General features: G+C 36.7%; 1 long non-coding RNA gene across 1 annotated transcript; it reads left to right on the top strand.

Moving 5' to 3' along the window:
* The first annotated feature begins 5,377 nt into the window (after positions 1-5,377).
* LOC129457100 (uncharacterized) lies at positions 5,378-9,524 on the top strand. Its single transcript, XR_008649093.1, has 3 exons — positions 5,378-5,455; positions 5,548-5,663; positions 9,404-9,524. It is a non-coding gene; the product is annotated as an uncharacterized LOC129457100 (long non-coding RNA).
* The last annotated feature ends 14,395 nt before the right edge of the window (positions 9,525-23,919 follow it).

The raw sequence follows: 23,919 nt of genomic DNA, 5'->3' as shown, positions 1-23,919 counted from the left end.
TAACCTCCCTCACCCGCAGTGTCTGCTTACACTGGATTAATCATGACTAGTTGCCTATAAAAAATAATTGTAATTGCATTTTGATAATCAGACAACACAGTTCTCCAATACTTTACAAATATGCTATTAGTTTGCAGTAAACTGTATCTGTCTTGTATCTATTTTTTATTTAATCTAACTTGTATCTATTGAGATAGGTATATATCTCAGAATTACCACATTTTACCTTGCATTTTTCTATTCTGGAGCTTTCATTCTATATGCTGGACATTATTTTATGCTTCCCTGTCTGTACATTGGCAGTTTGTGCCTGTCAGCTGACCTCTCTGTGTTTAATGCTTTCTGTCACTCACACGCAGACTCTGCTTTGACATCTCTACATCAGGAAGTGGTGACTGACAACTGACATGGGATGGACCCTTTATTCTTACACTTACCCTATAAATTTCTCCTACTCCAGTTTGTTTTTTATTAGGGGGTTAAGAAAGTAAAAATCATATTCATATTCATCTGTGGGATGATTGGCATATTGGAAACTTTCACAAGACAATGGTGCCTTCCTATACAGGTTTCTGAATGATAAAAAATAAGGACCATAGCAAATAACAATTTATGAACAGCAAATAACAATTTATTCTTTAGTCTTTTGAATGCGAAAAACTCCTTACAAATGTTGCATATCAGAGGAAGATAAAACACATTAATAGTATATTTTTCTATGGTTACCCCATAGGCTAACACTTGCTGACTGATAAAATGGTATCAAAAATTAAACTTCCTGCCTTATCAGTTTCCACGATTTCTACCAGATGCCCTCCCCCATAAAACGGCACACTTCAACTTTTAACTAGATTCGGTACAGACCCAATTTTTACATTTATTTACATAGTTGTTCTCAATACAGTGATGATGATTATCCTCTAGCAAATTAATGTCCTCCAACTTCCTGGTCTAGAGAATACAATTTTGGAAGTCATATAATAACCACAAACAAAAGCCATATTTCATGTTTTTTTCCAGCCCAAATGCACATGTCAAACTATATCTAAGAACTCCTGTCTTCCTTGTTTTCCTCTGTTACTTTCTATTCTGTGGCTCTGTCCTGAGTGGCAGAGACAGCATCATTAGACAGCACTGCTCACACGAAAGGGATCTCATGACTAACCATAGTGTTGCTGAACTGAAAGCTTAGTTTGAGCCTAGGGATATTTGCTCTTCCTCTATGGGACAACCCAAGCTCTACCCCCTAGTTTAAGCACTGCCCCCTGGTCCTACCCTCTTTATAGGTCTTTTATATAGGGCTGCAACTGATAATTATTTTAGTAGTCAATCGATTATTTGTATTGTACATTTACACTTTTTTATCTTTAACCAAATAAATATTGGAATATAGTGACAATAGACAATATTTATAAATATTGGGGGCAATGCCTCAGTTGGTATAGTGCTTGTCAGCGATTCGAATCCCGCTCTCAACATAAACATTGTTGATAGAGTGGTCAGATTCACTGACCCACAGATGAAAAGTGCTGTTGTGTCCTTGGCCATGACACTTAACCCACCTTAACCCACAGTGTCTGCATACACTGGTGTACAAATGTGTGCGTGAATGGGGGACTGATTCCTTCATATAAAGCACTTTGAGTCTCTTGAAGATGGAGAAGCGATATATAAAACTGTGACCATTGACGAATTAAGCATATTATTGATAAAAACATGAAATGGTTTATTATTATTAGGAGTTTGACTATAAAATATAATTGTAATTGTATTTTGATAATCAGATAATCCCTATCTGAAAGCCCTAAAACACATATGAAAACAACTTTTTTATTTGCTTGGGATCAAGAATAGACAGTTCTCTATTACTCTACAAAGATAAGTCTGGTGAATCTGCCCGAGTTCAGATGAATGGGATTGAGTAGCCAATCAGGGACATGCATGGTTGGTCCAGTATACAATAGAAATAATCGTTTGACTAGTTTATGAATCAAAAATCATTGCTGTCTAGTCGACTACTAAAGCAGTGGTTAGTGGTTAGTTGCAGCCCTATTTATTGACATTTTGATTTAGTAATGCCACTGTCTTTGATATAAAGACAGTATCTTTTTAACTTTGTGCATGCCCTTATTTGTATTTGTATTTATTCAGTGTGTTTATGTTGCACTTTTTCACCGAAGCAAGTTCCTAGTTTGTGAACTGTGTTCACAGACTATGGCAGTAAAAGTCTTCTGATTCTGATTCTGATAAAAAACATTAGCGTCTATATAATCCAAGTAATGATTATGATTATCAATATATGACTGTGATTATGTTTATAGTCAACCAGTTATGATTAGTTGATTAATCTATAGAGCCCTTACATGTTGCCAGACTTTTACATGGCAAAATCAGTAAAATCATGCGACAGAGCTAGATGCGTTTGCCTGGCTACATGGTTGAACTAGATGGCTATTTTTGCCATGTTAATTTGCTCTGTGTTAAGGCTGTGGTTCACAGCTCGGTCAGCCTTCCCTGATACTATATTCCCGTTTGTTTCTGTAAAGGTTTTGCCGTCACATCGCATTTAGGTTGAGATGCCGGTGAACTGTGAATGCACCGCGCGGAGGGACCCCAGCAGCCAGCAGCGAGGAGGATCCTGGGTCCTTGTGTCCGCAAACTTACAGCAAAACCATAATAAAAAGAGTGGGGTGTGTGGTAAGTAAAATACATTGTAGAAAAGAAAAGCTGCAAAATAATTATTAATTTATTTGTATTTTAATAATATTTCATGATTCAATTTCACAATTTACAGAAAAAAAAAAAAAATTCTGGCCCTTACATTTTTCAGCAGGTCATAAAATATTTATAAACCTCTGCCAGCAGTAAAATGGGAAATTCAGATCATTCTCTTTCTGTTAATATTAGTATTCATGTTAAAATAAGACAGATAAAATTACAAAATTGCAATGTAATATGGGAATATCTAAGTACAAGTTGTATTACAAGAACCTACCAGAGCTTGAAAATGCTAACATTTCTCAAAAAAAAAATAAAAAAATAAAAAAAATTTTTTTTAAATTAAAACATTAAAAAATAAAAATTCTATAGAAATAAAAATAAATTAATTTAGAATTATATTAAGTTTTGGTTATAAAAAAAAACAAAAAAAACCCAAAAAACAACAACAACATAAAATCTAAATATATAAAAAACATTATTACAGTATAAAATATGTAATAAAAATTATAGGCCTACTCTTTATATTAAAACATATACAGACTTAGTAGAAATTTATACCAGCATCACAAGCAGCAGCACAATGAAATAAAAAATATGAAATAAAAATAAAATATATAATAAAACATAACGTTTTTTAAGGCCCTGATACGTACCTGGATAGCAGTAGTATCTTGTCAACACAGTAGCAGTAGTAGCAGTAGTAGTAGTAGCAGCAGTAGCAGTTATAATAGTAGTACCTTATAGAGAGGTGGCTGTCTTTCCAGGAATGGCCAGCCTCTGTCTCTTTTGGTCCACCCCTTGAGTGGGCAGCAGCGTCTGTGTCTCTAGTTATCTCTGATTTCATAAATAATTCATTTCACAGCAACCCACAAATGAGAAGCCCAATTTGTGCTCTTTCAAAAAAACACTACCAATTATAATCATTATTATTATTATCACTGTTACTTCAGTCTCCTGTTCATGAAATTAAATTAAAGTGACGGTGATGAAAATATTCTGCTAATAGCCCCAGCAGTAACCCTCTTGTAGAACTATAAACAAATTTAGTTAAATTAAAACAGATAATTGAAGAATTTATTTGAGTAATTGCTCAATTTATTTGCCAGCAGAAATATGGTAATGTCTTTTCACATTTGACTGAAGCAGAGGAAGTTACTCACTGAGGTTTAATTAAACATTAATACAACCAATAAACCCCCCCCCCCCCCCCCCCCCCCCCCTTTACCTTTGTTGAAAGATTCTTGATTTATATTAAAAAAATACTCAAATTTAAATGTATCATTTATTGCTATTCATTAAATGTTTGTTCAATCAAAACTGTTTTAATATTTTGCTGTTAGCTATAAGAAAAGGCAATGGACTATTACACTATTAAAATAACGACTATTTTCAAAATTGTTAGTTGTTATCTGGAGTACGTATAAAACACATTACAAAAGATGATCAAAAGAAATCAACATTATTAATTCAAAAAGAATGAACAATTTGGCATTTTCATCAATAATACACTTTTTGGTAAATATTATCTGGCCAGAACCTTTCTGTTGGCATAGTTTGGTGAAAAATGCATTATGAATCTTAATGCACAATTAAAAAAAATCATTATCTGACTACTATTTCTAAGCAAATATTGCATTGAAATCTGATACTACTGGATAAGAAAATAATTGTACAAACTTACACAGTACAGTTAAGATATTATTAAGAGATGTAGTCCAAAATTGTATTGTTAATTAATTTACTGTATGTATGTATGCATACATACAGTAAATTAATTAACTTCTTGCACTGTTTACGTAATTTGGGGCTAACCTTTAAAACAGACCCTACTTGTCATCCCTCCTAACAACTTAATGTATTCCTATAATATATTCCTGTTTTAAATAATGTCTGGAGGTAATTGAATATTAGCATCCCTATAGGGGCCCACGTTGCATGTTTACTGTATGGCCCTTTAAAGCAGCCTGGAGCTCAGTGAGAGGTTAACGCATGGAAAGGCTAAATGTAAACATAATTAGGTCACATTAGGGTCATGACTGCCTCAATGTAATTTTTAATGTGTTAAGTTGGTCAATGTGAGGCAGAATGATGGAGATTATAGGAACATTAAGTATTTCAAATGTATGGATTCAGTACATTGTTTTTTGTTGGTTGTAGTGATGTCAAAATTAATATTAATGATTAAATGTAGTAATTGTTCATGCCCATTGACTGTTTTTCAAAATCTCACTTTGTTGCTCATTGTATTGAAATATAAACATATGGATTTGACTATATTTGTCAGAAAATTTTTACTTAAAGCCACAGCATGTGACTTTTTTTTTGTGCCAAAAATAGATGTAGTATAGTATGTTTTCATTTGGTTGTGTTTACTGAAAAATGTAGAAAAACATGCACTCATGTGTGTATCATAGATATGACCATGTTTAGCTGTTAAACACGATGTTGTATTTGGCTGTATATATGTGATTTTTTTAATGGCTATTGTTGACATGACCAGAGAGCTGCAAAGTGAATTGCCCTTTTGGGATAAATAAAGTTGATTATTAACTTAAAATGTCAATATATTGAGAAACATTAACTGTGCTTATTTGCTTCCAGGACCCTTTTTCAGTGTATTTGGTATGAGAAAAAATTGCCTGAACACCCTTGTAGAACACGTAGTAGCTGCAGAAACAGCAGACAAGGCAACTGGCAGTGAATGGGATGTGACCAACGCACTGGAAAAACACTGGTAATAATGTGCGAACGATTTGAGACCTGTGGTGGTACCCAAAACCTGTCATTTCAGCTCCTCTTTCACTCCAAAATACATTCCACCTGCAGATATTTACAGACAAAAAAAACATCTCTCTTGTCTCTACCCATCAGCCACTGCAGCAAAGGTGGCAGTTACCATGGCAACAGGGGCAGACATCAAAAAGGGCTTTCTCCGTATGATAGTGGGTGAACTTTTGACCTCAGAGCTTAAAAAAGAGAATTGTCAGTAATGGATATAGATTTGAGTACGTATAGGGCCTCTGCAGCAGCCTGGTACACCATGTGCCAACTTATGCATTTTTTATCATATTGTCCTGCTTTACTGCTGTGCCAGAAGAACTCACTTCATATCAGCTGTTTGAAGCATACCTACTTTAATTTAACATAGTTTTACATCAGCCAAGTGGCAGTTTGTCCAATTTGCCCTGATTAGTGACAGAGCATACATTTTCTGGTGGTGGGGGTCTGCCACCTGCTTATCCACATGGAGTTATTGCTTTGCTTAGATTGTACCACAGTATGGCGTAAGCTTGATTAGGCAAGCAAATAAAATAAAACACTCAGAAATGTTAAATAAACAAAGGATTACCTATAATGCCCATTTAAAGGCATTGTACCTCATTTTTACTGTGTGAAAAACAGATCTAGTTTATTTTAAAAGGTTTGCAGTGATCCAAAGTTATTCCTCGCTTACCTTATGCATTCCGAGCATCCTAATTATTCCCTACAGTGAGTTTTATAGGAAATAATTAGGATGGCCTCAGAGGCCAGAGTTGAGTTCTGTCATCACAATAACGCTAAAAAGAACTATCATGCTAACCACATGTTTCCTGTTAGACAATAAAACACTTTCTAATTAAATACAGACAGCAGACAGTGGACATATTTAGACTTTAAGAGTTGCTTATATAATATATCTGTACTGGGGCAAAACAGATACATGGGAAAAAATCAGTACAGGCCCTTTAAGGAGGATCACCTTGGCCCTAAAAAAGTGACCAGATCAATTTCCAAAAAGTTGATATTTCCTTAAAAATGATTATATATATATATATATATATATATATATATATATATATATATATATATTTTTTTTTTTTTTTTTTTTTTTTTTTTTTTTTTTGCAGTAACTTTATAATTAGTGCATGCATTGGGTCAGCTCTGTACTGGACTAAAACGCCTAACCTGTTCCTCACAGCTGTCTGAATAATCTGAAACTAAATGCATAGATGCATTAGTGGCCTGAGGCGCCGGGTGAGTCAGAGCCAATCTGCAGTGAACCCAAGGACTACTTGTGCTCACAACACAGGGTCTAACAATCTATAGGCAGCTCAGCTTTACATATTTAGACCGGCACTTTAACATGCACACACTGCTTTAAATCTCAGGAGAAACTATATGCACTTAGATTACTTTTTACATGATTGAACATCTAGAGATGTTATTGCTTTGACTAGAAGGTTCCACTATATGGCATTAAACCAGCCTAGCTTGCATTATTCAACTACAGATGTGTTATTGTTCAGATGTACTCTGTAAGATGGGTCCACTCTGCACAGATCTGACCAGTAACTTGGCCTGGTGGTGTTCCATTGGTATACATAAGTTGAAAGCCATATTGCATAACATTTCAGGCAAACAATAAAATTGCCAGACAAGCAGAGGCAGACCCTCAAGACTTACCCATAATGCCCACTGAGTTATCCTAAGGACACCAAGTAGATGAACGTTTAGCAACCCATCCAAAATATGCTCCACAATATCACTTTATACCAGACATGTCCAAAATATGGCCCGGTGGTCAAATGAGGCCCTCAGACTAATTTTTCTTAGGCCTCATAGTGTGTCCTATTGAGGATCTAAGCATGAATAAAGTCATACTGGCTCATCCCAGTGTGTTATAAATGCACATATTTGAAATATTCACTGTACTGACCACCAGTCTATGGGTCTCAATCAGCCCCATGCTTCATCTGTGTTTTGATGAAAAATGAAAAAAACATCCCTGTTTTACACCTTTGTTTATAAGTTTAGAAGTTTTCTTTTTTATTTTTAGTCAGCTCTTTTGCTGCTTTTTGATAGCTTTTAAGAAAATTATAGATGATATACTGGATATTAAAATTTGCAAAATAGCTATTTCAATATTATACATTTTGATGTATAATATTGGAGTTTTTTCATTTTTCTTGATGAAAAATGAAAAACACCCGTTTTACACCCTTGTTTAGAAGTTTAGACACTTTCTTTTTTATTTTTAGTCAGCTATTTTTGCTGTTTTGATAGCTTTTAAGAAAATTATAGATGATATACTGAATATTAAAATTTGCAAAATAGCTATTTCAATATTATACATTTTTTCAATACACATCCCACCTCTACAAATTTGTTACCAAATATGTATTGTATTGTATTGTATTGAATTATTGTGTTGTGTCTCCACCCTGCTGCATCACTATACTAGTGTGGTTGTGTTGATGGTTGACAAAGTAACTTCAGTGTTTTGTGTTTCCACTTAAATTCAACAGCAAAATATTTCAATTAAATAATTTCTTCTTAATGTTTTACTAATTAATTCATCCAATAGAAATTATAGCAAGACTATCACTATTAAAAACTTTAAAAAAGTAAGGGCTCTCAACTTAAAATTGAATCAGTTCAAATTAATATACATCTTGTTTGACGGAGCAATAAGTTCAAATTATACCTCAGTTAGTAGTTTTTGCTGTAAAAAGAAACATTCACGTTTGGATTGTCAAAAGAAAAGATTTTCACAAAGACATCAGGAAAAAACATTCAAGGTTTGTGAGCCACTTTTGTCTTTTGCATCAAGTTACAACTACCAAAAAGTCTATGATCCAATAAGTCTATCTTTTTCCATTCACCTTCAACTGCATAACCTTGTTTTCACGACACATTCTGTATTGGCTGAACTCTACTTTATCTTCTATTTTCTAATTAGACCTTTCAAGTCCAAAGTGTAATAGAGCAAAACAGTACAAAGTGTAGAAAATCACTTTACTTTCAGTAATATAAGTGCTAAGTTCAATGATTGCAATAGGAGCGGTTTTAATATAACTGTATTTTGTTCAAGGACGTGTGCAAATGAAAGAAAGCAACAGTTGTGAATTATGCATCAGCAGGTGTTCTAATGGGGTCCATAATATGCCCCTGTGGCAATAATAACCACTGATTTGAACATAAGATCATAAAGTTATTGACATATTAGTTTGCAACTATTCACAGCAGAATTATAAATCAGAATTAGATTTGTTTTCAAGTCTCTGTAAATGTCATTCACCCTGCATTAGAATTATCAAGGAAAGCCCAAAATTAATGCTATTCAATAAAGAAATCTCAAATGTATGATGGAAAGGTGTCAGGCCTTTGTATAGTTTAGTTATTTGTGGATTTTTGGCACTTTCTGGTGGAGAGTATCTGCTTTTCTCCATGGAGATGTTATTGCTTTGCATGGAATGTTCCACAGTATAACAATAAATTAGCTTTTTTTTTTCATGGAGACACACAGGTGTTGCCACAAGGCCAAGTTATAGGACGCCTGCAGAGAGGCAACTCCACACAGAGACATGATTTTAAAGTTTAAAATTTTGATTAAAAAAAAAGAAAAGAAAAATACCTATACTTCAAAAGAGAGATACATTTAATGGTATACTGTGTAACATTTCAGGCACATCAGTACTGGGTATATGCTGACCCATTGTAATAGTGTATAGTTTGACCCTCAATCCTATGCATTTATTCCTTCACAATTTCCACCTTTTGCAAGCCCACTATCATCTATGTTACACATCCTACACTGAATGTTGTTTTAAAGCTCACCGAAGAAAAGGCAAAAACAATTTCCAACATTGACTGGATTTTACAAACTCAATTAATCTTTCATCTTTTGCTCATCTCATTGCAGAGCTGTGACTGCCAGACCATCAAACTTTCATGAGGGTAATTGAGATAAAACTAAAATGGAAGAGTAGAGCTTTTTCTTTAAACCTTGGCGGAGAAGGTGAAGAAAACATGCTCAAGGTGTGTGAAGGTGCCAGACATTTTCACTGTGAGTAAATGCAGTCTAAAGTACTCTAAAAGTATGAGTTTTAATAGCATAGCAACAGCGTTTTAGGAGAAGATGCAGTTTCGTATAGGGTGAATGTAGTAAAATAAAATAAAAAGTTGATGTTGCTCATAAAAACATACCTGTTACAAAAACATACCTGTAGTTGTGTTTTGTTTCATTTGCACATGTTTGAGTAACCCTTTATTATTAGTCTCCAAAGCGGTTAACAGTCAAGTTAACAGTCAAGTTAACAGCTACAAAAGCTCACCTTTTATAGCTGTTAACTTGATACAAGTGAAATTTAAAAACACAGTAGAGCACTTTCTGTATTGCCAGACAAGGTGGAACAGAGTGTCTGCTGTTTGAGAGAAGAACTCAACCTAAATAAGCAGGCTTTGTGTGATAAATATGTGTGAAACGAAACAAAACCTCAATGTTTTTGAGGAGGAAACAACATCATAACATAGATCAGAAAATAGTGTAACATGGGCTCTTTAATAATATGAGACTTGTGCCTGCCAAAAATCCTCTTTAATAGTTGCAGACATTTTTTATATTAGAGAAAAATATGGTTGCTTTAGGATTACAGATTTCAATCACTTAGTGAAATATCTATCTGTGCAATAGTGACACAATACTGTATGTAATGATACCATGCAACAACAGCTTGAACTCAAAGACCTTTTAAATAGCTCATGTTGGCGGAAGTTGCATTATCAAATTAACCACATGTAACACTTTAATGCCATACCATAGCATACGGCACTTCAAGCTGTGTTTTCCAACATATAGATTCCCATGGTAATTATTTTCCAATTAATTACAGAGCCCTATATTTGCGTGTTTTAAAGCTTTGTATCTCTTCCCATAAACACATCATTGTGGACTTATTAGGCAGCTGCAGATTACCCAAGAGGGTCTATACATTGCTGTTTAAACTCACACGCTAATTCCCTGCTGGTTTGTCATATCCACGCAGCCGTATTTACCCTTTGTAGCTTATATAATGGCTTACACAGGTCGTCTGAGGATCCGTTGAACTAGATTTGACGTGTCTATAAGAGCTATGGTATATCACAACAGAGGGGTAGAATAAGCATGGCCGCAGGGTTGTTTCATGCATGTGTGGGTCTGTATACAGCCCTATACCTTAAATAATGAGCAGAGTGCATTGGGTGCGTTGTACAGATGGGGCGTGTTACTTTTCCACTAGAGAGCGCTCATCCCTTTTTGAACTTTTGACCCCGCGCTGCCGGGCAAACACACAATCACCGCATCTGCTGCAGTGTTATATGATTTCATTAGAACAACGCAGGGGACGGAGAGGTGGAGTGTGACTCAAGTACTGTAAGACTGTTTCTTAAAGGTATATTATGTAACTTTTGGAGGGTACACCATCTGATTGTTTCCATGGGTATGTTATTGGTTTATCTGAAAGTTCTGCAATATGGCATTAATATACAGTATTTATTTCTTATAGTATGTTTTTATTGTTTGTGTGCGTGAAAAAGTCACTTCTCAAAAGATCTCACCTGTAACATGGACTGGTAGTGTTGACTGCTATTCTCCATGGAGATAGATCCATTAAAGGATTGTAGGCAAAGCAATAACAATTAAATGGAGACAAGCAAGTGGCAGACTCACCACCAGAAAAGTTACATAGTGAACCTTTAAACTATTCAAATTTGCGAAAAAAAAAAAAGCTTATTTATTATATATATTGCTTTTACATTGCTGTAGTTGTATGACCTACTTAGCATGCTATTAAGTCAGTAGTAGTGGTAATACCAGTATAATGATGAAAAGTAGTATTAGTGCAAGCTGAAGTACTTTCTGCTAATACTCTGATTTGCAAACTAGAAGTTTAGTATAACTGTCTTAGCTGGCCTGGTCGCTCAGGTAAAAGAGATGATTAATCTAAAAAAGTTTTAACCTGGTTCAATAAAGGTAAAATAAGAGTATAAAATGTAGTAACTGAATGAGCGTCAGTAGTTGTATCTAGGAGTAGTTGGTTTAGTACAATAGAGTAGTAGTAATAGTAGTAACGCCAGTAAAGTAATTTTAGCAGTAGTAGTAATAGGAGAGTTGTAGTTGTAGTTGCTTCTATTATATTCTTTTTGTGGTAACTGTACTTACAGAAGTTCTGATGCTTCCACACTGAGCCAAGTATGCTGTATCTAAAGGGAGAGCCTCTCAAAACTATTAGGCAGAAGCAGAGAGTAAATGTAGTGGGCGAAGTGATGTAGATGGGCACTGTGATAGAGATGGTGGGCGAGAGAAAATAAAAGAGAGGGAGGCTAGAAGGAGAGAGGGGAAAGACAGGAGACAGGACAAGAGAAAATGAGGAGAGCCAAGAGGGGAGAGAAGAGAGAAAGAAGGAAGGCGAATGAAAGAGAGGAAAAGAGAGAGGAGAGAGAAGAGAGAGAGTAGGAGGAGAAAAAGAGAGAAAATGAGGAAGAGGAAGGATGTGAAGGGAGATATAGGGTAAGAGGAGAAAAGGAGGACTTTGACTTTTGAATACACTTATTATGTGTCCCTTAAAAAGAAATGCGCAAAACCATAGAATGCAATCACACGTCTGTCACATGTACCAGTCCCTCTCTACAGATGTAGCACTAACTGCCTAACTCCACCTGCCCCAGCAGCATACTGTACAGAAACTCCACTTTGATCTGTGCCCCCACCAGACTCTTTAGAAGGAACTATGGGTCTGTGCAGCCCGAGACAGCCATGTGGTTCCTCTGTGAGATCTTTTTTTTTTTTTTCGTTTAGGAGAAGGTTTATTAAAACAATAGTTCTGCTTTGCCACAGAGACCCAAACACAAAGAACTCCTGGGCCCAGATTTCCAGTGTATCCTCTTGATTTCAAAAGGCACAGTGGCTGTCTTGAGCCACATGTCTGTTTGTGGCCACGGCCCCGTGCTCCACCCTCCCATCTGCGCAGTGTTTCTCTATGGGTGAGATTGTTCATAAAGCCCCAGTGCCTTTCTGAAGCACACACCTCCTGCAGCAGCATCTGCAGCACCAGCTCAGACCTCACCTTGTCCGCAGGGTCAACCTCACTCAGTTCTTAAGCTTTGTGAGCCCTGCTGACATGAACGCCGGTCTCAGAGGCCAACAGGCTGCTCCTAACCATGAGGTTAAGTAACAGTGTCCCTGCCCCACACGCCCATGATTCCTCTCTGGAGCACATCAACACAGAGCTGTAAAAACCTAAAGTCCGCGACCGGTCCACAGGAGGTAGCCCTCAGACTTAGGCCAGTTCACCTGTGCGGATGAGGGGCACTCACAAAGGGACAAACTCTGCTGCACTGTACCAATATCCTCCTGCCCCGAGATGACCACAGTGATGTCGTCCACATAGGCTAACAGGCAGAGGGGCTGTGAGGCCTGCTCCAGCCTGACCCCCTCAGTCCTCTCTTGAGCATTTGGAACATAGGGTCTATGGCCAGAACATTGAGCATCCTAGTCAGAGGATGGACCAGCGTGATTCTTCTCTTCATCCTTACCGAGCCTTCCCATCACTTATGAACATCCTGGGAAACCCAAAAGCATGCTTGTCTTGAAAAGGTAGTTGTGGGCCGCCCAATCAAATGTCTTCTCCTGGTCGACAGGAAACCTACCTCCAAGTCCTTTCATTTTGTAGTTTCAGTGATTTCACTTATGAGAAAAAGATTGTTCATAATAGTTAGTCCAGTGATGAAGTAGGTTTGTGTAGGTGAGATTATTGTGTCCAAACACTCATTCTGTTGGAGAAGACTTAGACAAATATTTTAAAGCCCGTAAGGAGCAGAGAGGCTGGCCTCTAGTTAGGTCGACCTTCTTATTTATTTATTTATATATTTATTTGACAGGGACAATGCAATCTGACATAGTTACAACATGAACATTGCAGCTGATGTGATGCATATAGAGTTTGTAGCAAAAGCTAATTCTCAACTCCCGTCCCTGGTTGAGCTTCTCCACAATTCACCAATATGCAAAATATATTAAAACACCTGCCCCATAAAATAGATACATCAGTGCACAAAAATACATTCAACACTCACACGTTCTCTCTCTCTCTGTCATACTGCCTATTTACAAGTGGGTACAGTTTTGACTCATTTTCAGCCATTTCTTAACCCTAGAGGTGAACATTTTCAACTCAGAAATGTTTTTTATTTCAGTGGGCAGTGAGTTCCACAGTTTGCAGCTCTGATATGAAAAGGCGGACTGTCCAAAAGAGGTTCTGCGTTGTGGGATTGTACAGTTCTTGTTTATGGTGCCTCTTGTCACTCTGGTGCTGTTTAATCTTTGTATAAATGTACTGAGTGGTTCTGGGGCCAAGTTATAAATACACTTAAAACATAATTTAAGAAAACATAAACTAGTAAAACTTTCAAAACTTAATAGATTATATTTTTTAAGGATGTGACAATGATGAAAACGGATTGGCTTTCGATCCATAATTTTGATTGCTTGGTTGTACAAAGAACCAATGCGCTTTGTGGCTGAGGGAGCTGCCTGGGCCCATGCTGTCATGCAGTAGGAGATATGAGAAAAAATCATACCATGCATGTACAGCAGGGCTGCCTGATTTGGAATATATTGCCTTATCAATTTAAAACAATTTAGATTTCTTTGTATTGTTTTGGCTATACTCTTGGGTATCAGGTCAGGACCACTGTGGTCCTGACCCAGATCCAGCTCTGACATGAAGGCCAGAACCTCTTGTAGATCTCTGGAGGCAGCTCATTGATCCCTGGGGCTCATCCACAAATGAGCTGCTGCACTGTGGCTGTTAGTCACATTAACATGACTGTATTATTCAGAAAGTTTGATTTCATAACGCTGGTCACAGGCATGAAGAATGTCAATATATTACTCTCTGGAAATGAAAGAACATTAAGGATTTCACTGTTTGTTTAATAAGGAAAAAATGTTAAATTGTGATGTTTCTTCTCCCAATGATTTTAACACAAAAATCTAATATCATAACATATCTAGACATGCACACGTTTTACTTAATTACAGTTTTGGCAGCAGTACTTGTAACTTGTAATTATACTTTACAATACAATTTTGTTATACTTTCAACACTGGTGCAGAGGAGAGAGGGGGGCAAGGGAAGAGTTGAAAGAAGAGAAGGAGAGATGAGAAAAGAGAGAGCGTGTAAGATAAAGCTTTGGTCCTGTGCAGATCTGGTGTTAAATAGTTGTACGTGAGAAGACAGACAGCAGCCTTGACCCTGAGTTTGTGTGTTTACATTATGTCTTTTTTTCACACAAGGACAGAGTTCACTAAGTACATGACAAATTACTATGAAATCACATCCAGTAGACAGTAATGTATGATTTCACAGCGACAATTCACATTGAGACATGTTGAATGACTTGTATGTATAAACTATGTGGGGATGAAGTAACTTTGTATCCAATTTAAAGGCACTTACAGGAACATTTCTATATGATCCATATCTAAAATCCAACTAGCACAATCATGATATGGCATACAAGGGTCCAAGTTGCCCAAGTATTTTGTATTGCACAATAATGCTTCAATTAACAGAGACTGACAGGGTTTTTTACATGTAAAAACATCAAATTGTAGTGTCTGTTTATATCGTAACATAGTTTGACTGGTAAATTAAGTTATTTACAAGTAGTCATTTATAAAGTTTGTTTGAATTTAACAGATTAAGCTGTTTCTAGGTAAATAAAATAAAATATACTAAGTATGTTGAAAGTAATTTAATAAGTTACTGCAATGTCAAACTTAGTCATTGAGTTTGTGGGTTAGCATTCACCCTTCGCTGCAAGAAGGTTCTGATTTTGACACCTGGGTCACCTGGGCCTTTCTGTGTGGAGTTTGCATGTTTCTCCTTGTGTCTGTGTGGGCTTCCTCAACCCAAAACATACACCATAGATAAAATACTGAGTCTGGCCAAGCTCTGTAAGGATGGGTCAAATGCAGATAAAAAATCTCCTCATGATTATTATGTCAAAATGTCAAAAAGTATAAGCAATTAGTTATTTTCATCAATAATCACTTTATTTTTAAATATTCTATTTTAAAGACTTAAATTAACAACAGAAATAATCGTTTGACTTAAATAATGAAGATAATAATCGCTGACTAGTTGACTACTAAAATAATTTTAACAGCCCTGATCATGTCGCCTACTTGTAAACAACTTAAATCAACCAAATGGCTCTCCCCTCCTGTTGTGTCCCTATCCCTCTTCTTGCTCCATGGAGCAGCCTCAGAGACACGTGCCTCCAAATGCCCAAAAATACAGAATAGAACAGACTGGTTTGAACAGATCACTGCTGTGCCCCGTCTTCACTCGACCTCCATCTGAACTCGCCCAGCAGCAACAACTGAGCCACGGAGATAGAAACAACGTGACAAACACGCAAAATTAGGGTTCAACTTAGGGCTAAACTCAGGTCATGAAACACAGGCTATGCAGGGTTAATCATTTTGTACCAAATTAAATGCAAAAGTTCAGAGATTTATTTATTTAAGGTGTATTGATTCTGTTACATCTATACCTTAAACTATATATAAATCGACATAGCGAACCAAATGGGGAATGAGCATGTTGGGCGTGTTTCTGGCTCCATCAACTCTGGCCCCAATTCACTTTCTACTCGAAAACTGTCACCCCTATCTCCGTAACTGCAGCTGTCATGCTCGTCATTTTGGTCTTAAAATGTTCGTATTAACCTGCTCTACATGATCCTGGTATTATTTCGCTGTTGTGTCTGTAAATCAAGATATTATCATTAATAACGAACAAATCGGTCGCCTTTTTTCCCCCGAGGTTGCTTCTGAGGTTGCGTTTGCTTACTGGCTCCAAATTGGTTGCTATCATACTTGCGGTCAGAATTCCAAATATGGAGCTCGGCTCCAAATTTGCCTCAATGAGCTTTATTTGACTGGAGCCGATGTGACACTCCCTTAGTCCACTTCTTATACAGTCCCTGGTCTATAGTTAAGACCATAGACTGTATAAGAAGTGGAATAAGGGAGTGTCACATCGGCTCCAGTCGACTCTACGTAACTTTTCTGGTGGAGGGTACACCACCGGCTTGTGTCCATGGAGATTTATTGCTGTGCTACAGTATGGTATTAAACTTGCCTATCTCCCTGAACACAAGCAGCTAATGCTACCAAGTCTAGTTCAAATTCAGATCTGTGGTGAAGAAACCCATCTTATAATAAGAATGTATGTTTTTCAAGGTATTTTTTTTACCCTGAAATTAAATAAATTAATAAATTAATAAGCTCAGTGTCATCCTGTGGAACATTACAAATAATTACATCTCCATGGAGACGAGCAGGTGGTAAAACCATCACCATTTGAACTCGCCCAGAAGTAACAACTGGGCCACAGAAACAGAAACAACATGACAAACAGGCAAAATCAGAGTTCAACTTAGGGCTAAACTCAGGTTACAAAACACAGGCTTTGCTGATTACTATGCAGGGCTAATAACTTTGTACCAAATGAAATGAAAAAGTCCAAATATTTATTTATTTAAAGAAGACCTCTTGTGCTTTTTTCTGCTATATAGTTATAATCTATGACGTCCATGGATTATCATGTTATACTCTGCACATTTTAAATCACAGCATTCATCTAAAACAAGTCCACTGACTTCCATGTTAGAAAACTGTGGTGCCCAGTGAGCGCTGACGTCACCGTAAACATCACCACAACAAAGAGTCAGCACCTCCGATGGATAGTTGCAGATCATGCTAGCAACCAGTGAATATTTTTTTCATTTATACCAAAATGACTACACTGCGTGGCCAAATCCTGCATGTATCACTAAGACTAAGAAAATAAAATTAGAGAACTAAGTAAGTACAAAGCAGTGGGTGTATGACGGTGGCAGTGAAAATGGGGATTGACTGGCAATATGACGTCTTCATAATAAGGAATTAAAGATTGCTCAAACATGCAAGAATTACTCCAAATACAAGATCGAGTGAATAAATGTTGAAGGGAAAAAACTATAACACGGTTAAAAGCCCTAAAAGGTTGATTTTGCATAATAGGTCTACTTGAAGATTTTACACAGTATGGTTTTATTATTAAGATGCCACTACACCAAGTTACAGGTCACACCTGTGGAGAGGTAGGCCCACTCACAACGTGAATGTATGCTTTTTAAGGTATTCTTGAGCAATACAAAGAAAATAAATAACTGATAAATAAAATTAATACAAACAGGTGGTGAAAAATCACAAAAGTTACATAATTTGGTTTTAAAATTAATAGTAATAGTTTAAACATTTTAATAATCTACCAATGGAGTGTTTAAATGGGCAGATAAAAGGTTCAAAACCATTTGTAATTTGCATGCATAGCAGGTTAGCCTCAAGAAAAACACCTTAATTTTGCACAACGTAAACTAGATCAGGTAACAATTATTTTGAAAAGTTCCCCCAAAATTGTAAATAAATTGGATTTTAAGAGTAAACATGTAGCTCTAGCATCACATTATCATACATCAAATTTTGTTTCATGATGTACTTTTCTACATGTTGTTTAGTTATGTATTGAACTATGTTAAGTTTACCAAAGTGCCCCAAAAAACATAAATGCAATATCCCATTTGCATGTTGTAAAAAAAACTATATTTTATTCATACCACAATTCTACTGCATGTTGCCTTTATTGTCTCCGCTTCAAGTCTTGCACTGAATTAATAAAAGCTGCTATGTATGTGCTATTGTTTGTATTGTATTATATATGTGCTATTTTTCTGCGCTAGTCTTGTTATATAGGGAGCATAGTTTGTTTGTGCTGAGTTGAATATAGCCTTTTTGAAATGAAAGGAAAACCGAGTGGCGTTCTGTATGGAGGCTTCATAAGTCATTCAACCAGAAGGAGATGAAAAGATCATATACAGTTTGCAAACAGAGTGCACAGAGTTAAATGCGTTGTGTCAAATGGTGTAAAACATGTAGGCAGACGAGAACATTGGCTGCTAGACTAAGTAGAAAATGGTTAATGCATTTTCTATATTCAGTATTTCCGTTCAGTAGGTTTTGGTATGATGATAGGCAGATAAATAAAAGGTTTTGATGCAGGTTAACGGGTTTGTTAACTTATGGGTTAAGTCATGTTTTTAAACCATAAAATGTAAAGAAGACATATTGTGCTTGTGTCTGCTATACAGTTATACTCTGACACCGGTGCATCATGGACATTTAAAATATTGATCTAAATAACTTTAAAGAAACTAGTCTGTTGACTTCTGTGTTGGAAAATTGCAAGGCCCAATGTGAACTGATTCCCGCCTGCCCCATTATGGTGCGTTGCTGTAAACATCATAACAAAGTGCCGCTTGCTCTTGGCCCATCCTATGTATAGCTGCAGATCACGCTAGCAAGCTGATGATTTTTTTTTTCTCAAAATGACTATGCAACGTTGCTGAATCTGATGTGTGTCACAGATTAAGAAATTAAGAAAGTGGGCGTGCATTGTGGCAGTGGTATATCAAAGCAATGACTTCTTGAATGATGAGAATAAAGATTACTCAAACACACATGACTCACTCTAAATACAACTTTGAGAGGGTAAATGAGAAGAGAGACAATTATAACATGATTTTAAAAAGTCTATTAGACACTTGTATAAGCCTCCACTGCAGTTTGACTTGTGGGGTTAAAGGTTACATATTTTACAGCTAAATTCTTTTAGTCCAGTCAATTGACTTCTGTTTGAAATTGTATATTTTTTCTTGTTAGTTTTGTGGTTTAGAGTCTTAATTATCTCCATTTGATGAACATATATTTTATTCTTCTAAGGGATGCTCATTTTGCATTTTTACAAGGGAGATAAGAACATAGCCTATTTATCCTGACAGTAGCCCATCCTCTATTCAGCCAGCCAATCACGACGGCCGCTCAGAGTGTTTCAGCCAATCGGATTCGCTGCAGCCTCAGGGGGGTGTTTCTCATTAGCTAGATTCCACGACCTGGCTCCGGCCCACTGAACGCACTCGACCAGAAGTGATGCAGTCCGGAGGGGCATTCGTCATCCAAATGTATTGCCTCCCCCACCTCTTGTGTGCCTTTTCAAAGCCCTTTACGACACACGGACATAAAACTGCCAAAATTACATAAAAATCATATTTATTTGATGAAGTCTGCTTTGCATCTCATAGCTCACTGCTCTAACTCTCTGCCTAAAAAGCCAGAACATTTTGTACTTTTGACTCATTAGGGGCGTCTGCCGTGTTGGACCAAGCTAACTGCTCTAGTATAACATATCATCAGAAAAATAGATTACAGACAGTAGCAATGGTGAAAATAGGTCAAACAATATAACTTGAATTAAAAGTATCATTAACATAGTTAAGTATTTTTATGCACTACTTTGGAGGGCATCAAATTTCATGTTTGTGGCTATACGACTATTTGGACTAGGCATCATAAACGACTGGCAATTTTGACTTCTTGCAATCAGAGGGCCTTCTGTTTATACTGTAGAACGTAAGAGGAAAAGCACCCTACCAGAAAAGTTACATACTGCAACTTTCAATCTTGTCTTGGATTAGCAATACTAGTTTATTTTTCAGCATCTGTAGCCATGTAGTATACCTTGATTTCTCTTGTTATGCTTCTTGTAAAATGACTTCGAAACACACAGTTAGTAATACCAAATAATTTAACTAGTTAACTTAAGTTTATGACAAAACACAGCTGGCATTTGTGTCCTGTTCCTATGTACTGGGACATACTTGCTCCATTGGTCAGTATGTAACTATAGGCAGTCCCTTTTCTGGCTCTAAAAGGTTGTGCAAATATTCTCTGTGGGAGGTGCAGGTGTGCTTCTCTCTGACCGCATGCTCCATCAGGTCCGATATAAATCCACCGCTCAGAGGGACCAAGCCTGACCTTTGGAGGCAAGTCCATACCTGAGTAGAGCACAGGTTGAATCCTTGGCCTCTCTTGCACTCTCCGGGAGAACTCGCTCACGTGCTCCAGAGAGATACTGCTGGAAATGAACATCAATTTTTCTAAAACATCCATGGAAATGTCCCGGAAAAGGCAAAGACATGAGCACATATTGGGGACAAGTTTGATGTGCCAATAATAAGAATCTTAAGTGGCTGTAGCCAATTTTTGTCTATGTAGTTGAACAAAATTAGTTTTGCCCCTGTGCAGATATATTGTAAAAGCTTTTACAATACAAGTGTTTTACCATCTGTTAACCAGGAAGTAATGCTGATACTTGTTTCTGAAAGTTCTGAAAAGGCATTTATGAATTCATTGTGGTGAATAATGTTTGTACCATATTATACTGTATATTTATTTTGCAGTACCACTTTACAATAACTCTTGCATTTAATGAGCCTTAAAGCCACAGTATATCACATTTACCCAAAGCATGTTTTTTGGTTGTTTTTATGGCTCTGAAAAACTTGCTTTCGCTGACATATCTCTTCACTGTCAGATGGCTTGCATCTCCACAAACCTAATTCTTAATTGGCTTGGCTTTCTTCTGCTTGTTTCTGTGGAAGTGTTTGTCCTTTGGGAGTAATATTCATTCTATTCTAGTATGGCCTAAAAAGTATATATATTGCTATAGAGAATGCTGCTAATGCTGCTGTTTTAGCTGTTTTTCCATGGAAAGACAAGTCATGATGAAGAAATAGTGTATTATGAAATGTTACCTGTTTTGCAAAGATTTTACATCAGATGCCCTTCCTCACATAACTTTGAACTTTTAACCAGGCTTGGGACTAGCTTTTTAAGGAAAATACTTAATTGAATTTATCTTATCTTTAGTATTACCTTGCTAGACAAAGCATCTGCTTAAAATACATTTATCAAAACCTACTCTTATTTGATATTCTAGAAAATACAGTATCCTGATCCTTTTATGAGCTACAGATAAAATTATTGTTCCTCTTTTAAACTCAGGCCTTGAAACATCTGTCTCTGTATTACATTGACATGTTTCCTTTGTAACAAAGCCTCTCATTTTTCACAATCAAAACATGATTTATCAGACTGCTGCGCTAATTACAGAGAGCTCAAAATAAACGCGGGGTATTACGGCCCACTTGAATATTAATGGAGGTGAATCACGTCTGTTCCTTTCTCGGGTCAAGTACAGGCAAGGAAAAAAAAACACAACATTGCTAGAAAGACCATTATTCAAATGAGAGTGCACGTACCTTAATAGAAATCAGCAATGAACCATTAATTTGTGTTTTTAATGTCGCTTCATAATTTGTGTCTAACATTTGTGATTGACTGTAAGCGCTTGCTGCAGTGCATGTAAATGTGTCCAAAAGTGCTAAAAGGCTCCGAATAAAGATAAATTAGGGTTAGCACGTAGCGTTAATCCTCGCAAATTCTAGCTAAAACCAATGTGAGAGTGCCCAGAGATGGCTTTATCATCACCATTCATCGAGATTAGCAAGCTTTGACCTATGAACTTTTGCTATCCGCTGGTTGCGTTTGGCTTCCTGAATAGATGCATTATGGCCTTTGCTGCAAAAAAGAAAGTATGATTTGGCATGTAAGGTCAAAAGTCACTTCGCATTTTCTTATCTGCATACCTGAATGTCCCTGACGCTGCTTATCAAGTCCACAAAGGTTAAAATATTTCTTTTTTGTGCAAGAAAAGCTATTGATTTAACTTGAAAGGCAAGAACAAACGTCTACATGTCCTGCGTTTACTTTGGCCAGAAGATTTATATAAAAGTAATTCATAATCCTCTGCATAGATCTGTATTAAGACCGATAATGTGCTGTTTTGATGTCCACATTTCTTTATATTTGCAATACAAAGTGAATATGTAATTTATAACTAACTTGTACTCTATGCCTGATTCAAATGCTTTCTTATTATTTTTGACCCTGGCATTCACATAGTACAGAAGCAGTACAGAACCAGTCAATTTACAGTGATAGAAAACACATTTGCTTTGAACATAGGAATCTTTAAGTCTTCCATGACCCTGTTCAAGTACATTGCTTTAACACGTTTACAAGTAAAAGTTTCCGGACTAAAACATCAATTTGTACATAAAAGTACTGCTTCAACTTCCAGTTTAAAACAACATTAATTGAATTTTCCACATAACAATAATGAGATATCCTTCATTTCCTGTGTGTGTAGAATTGCTATCTTCCTCCCACTGCCTATCTATAATGATCCATATAAAGTCTATTCAGATGAACAAAATCATGTAGGCATCGCATTTAAGGATAAGAAAGTTAAATTAACTTGTGGGCAAATAATGAACCAAGTTGGATTTGTCGAAGAAAGCAAAATCACTAATGGCTAGCTGTTGCAGTGTGTAATCAACCCAGCTTATAATCAATTGTGCCAAATTAGCTACACGATGGATAAATCTATGGACTTAAAAGTGCAAAGGGAGTATTTTAAATGACACTTTATGGCTGTTTTGTCAGGTATCTTAAAACATTACGCCTAAAATGTATGAAAATTATGTGTGCATCAACAACCGTAATTTGGCAACTTTTCCCCGTCTTCTTCGCGCCTTTTCAAAAACAGTGCCCACCCCGCAGAGATGATCAAAGACGGCTAGATCCATCTTGACATGCTACACCCTCTCATCTATCCCTCCAAAAGGCAAAACGTTTTTTTTTCCCTACTGAATGAATGGACAGATTAAAAAAACATTTCTGCCATGTTGGAGATAGAGACCAGCACTCACACACTCCATAATTATTAGCCCGATGATTGCACATGAGTGTTTTTGGATGTTGCATCTGGCCTCGAAAAGGGTTGATAGAAACTTGTTGTATATATCCAAACGCGCATTTTCCCGGCTGTCAAAAAATTGCGTTCAGAAAAAGCTGTACTCCTCTCATCAAGAGTCATAATTTACTTGTCAAAGCAGGGGTCCGCGCCGCATGTGGGAGGCACCATGGGGTTATAATTGCGAGACGGTTTTTGCTTCTCCTGAAATGCCTCTAGTCAAGAAGGAGCACAGGCGTGATAGTCATGCTTTGTATGTGTGCTCCTTTCTTTTTAAAAAGTATAGCCATTTGCGCTGAAAATTGTAAAACATGATTAAAGGAATATTTGACTAGACTATTTTGCCATCAACTCCCTGTCAGGGACTACTCTCAACACTATTTCAACACTGATTGCCACTCAGCGTGATCTGGTGACTAGCGCAAGGTAGCCATCTGGTGGAGAAGCAGGGGAAGAACTGTTTTGTGGTGGAACAGGGCAACAGACTGCATTTAAACTTTTACATACATACCATATAAAAATTGGCACTATACCTGGAACTAGACCAGGACTAAACCAGGACAAAAGCAGTACCAAACCAAATGTACATCAGGACTAAATAGGACAAAATCACAATCAAAACTGAACAATT

This window comes from Periophthalmus magnuspinnatus, chromosome 18 (assembly GCF_009829125.3).
Source record: "Periophthalmus magnuspinnatus isolate fPerMag1 chromosome 18, fPerMag1.2.pri, whole genome shotgun sequence".
Lineage (NCBI taxonomy): Eukaryota > Metazoa > Chordata > Actinopteri > Gobiiformes > Gobiidae > Periophthalmus > Periophthalmus magnuspinnatus.
The sequence above is the reverse complement of the archived record's forward strand: the minus strand, read 5'-3'. Positions and strand labels throughout refer to the sequence as shown.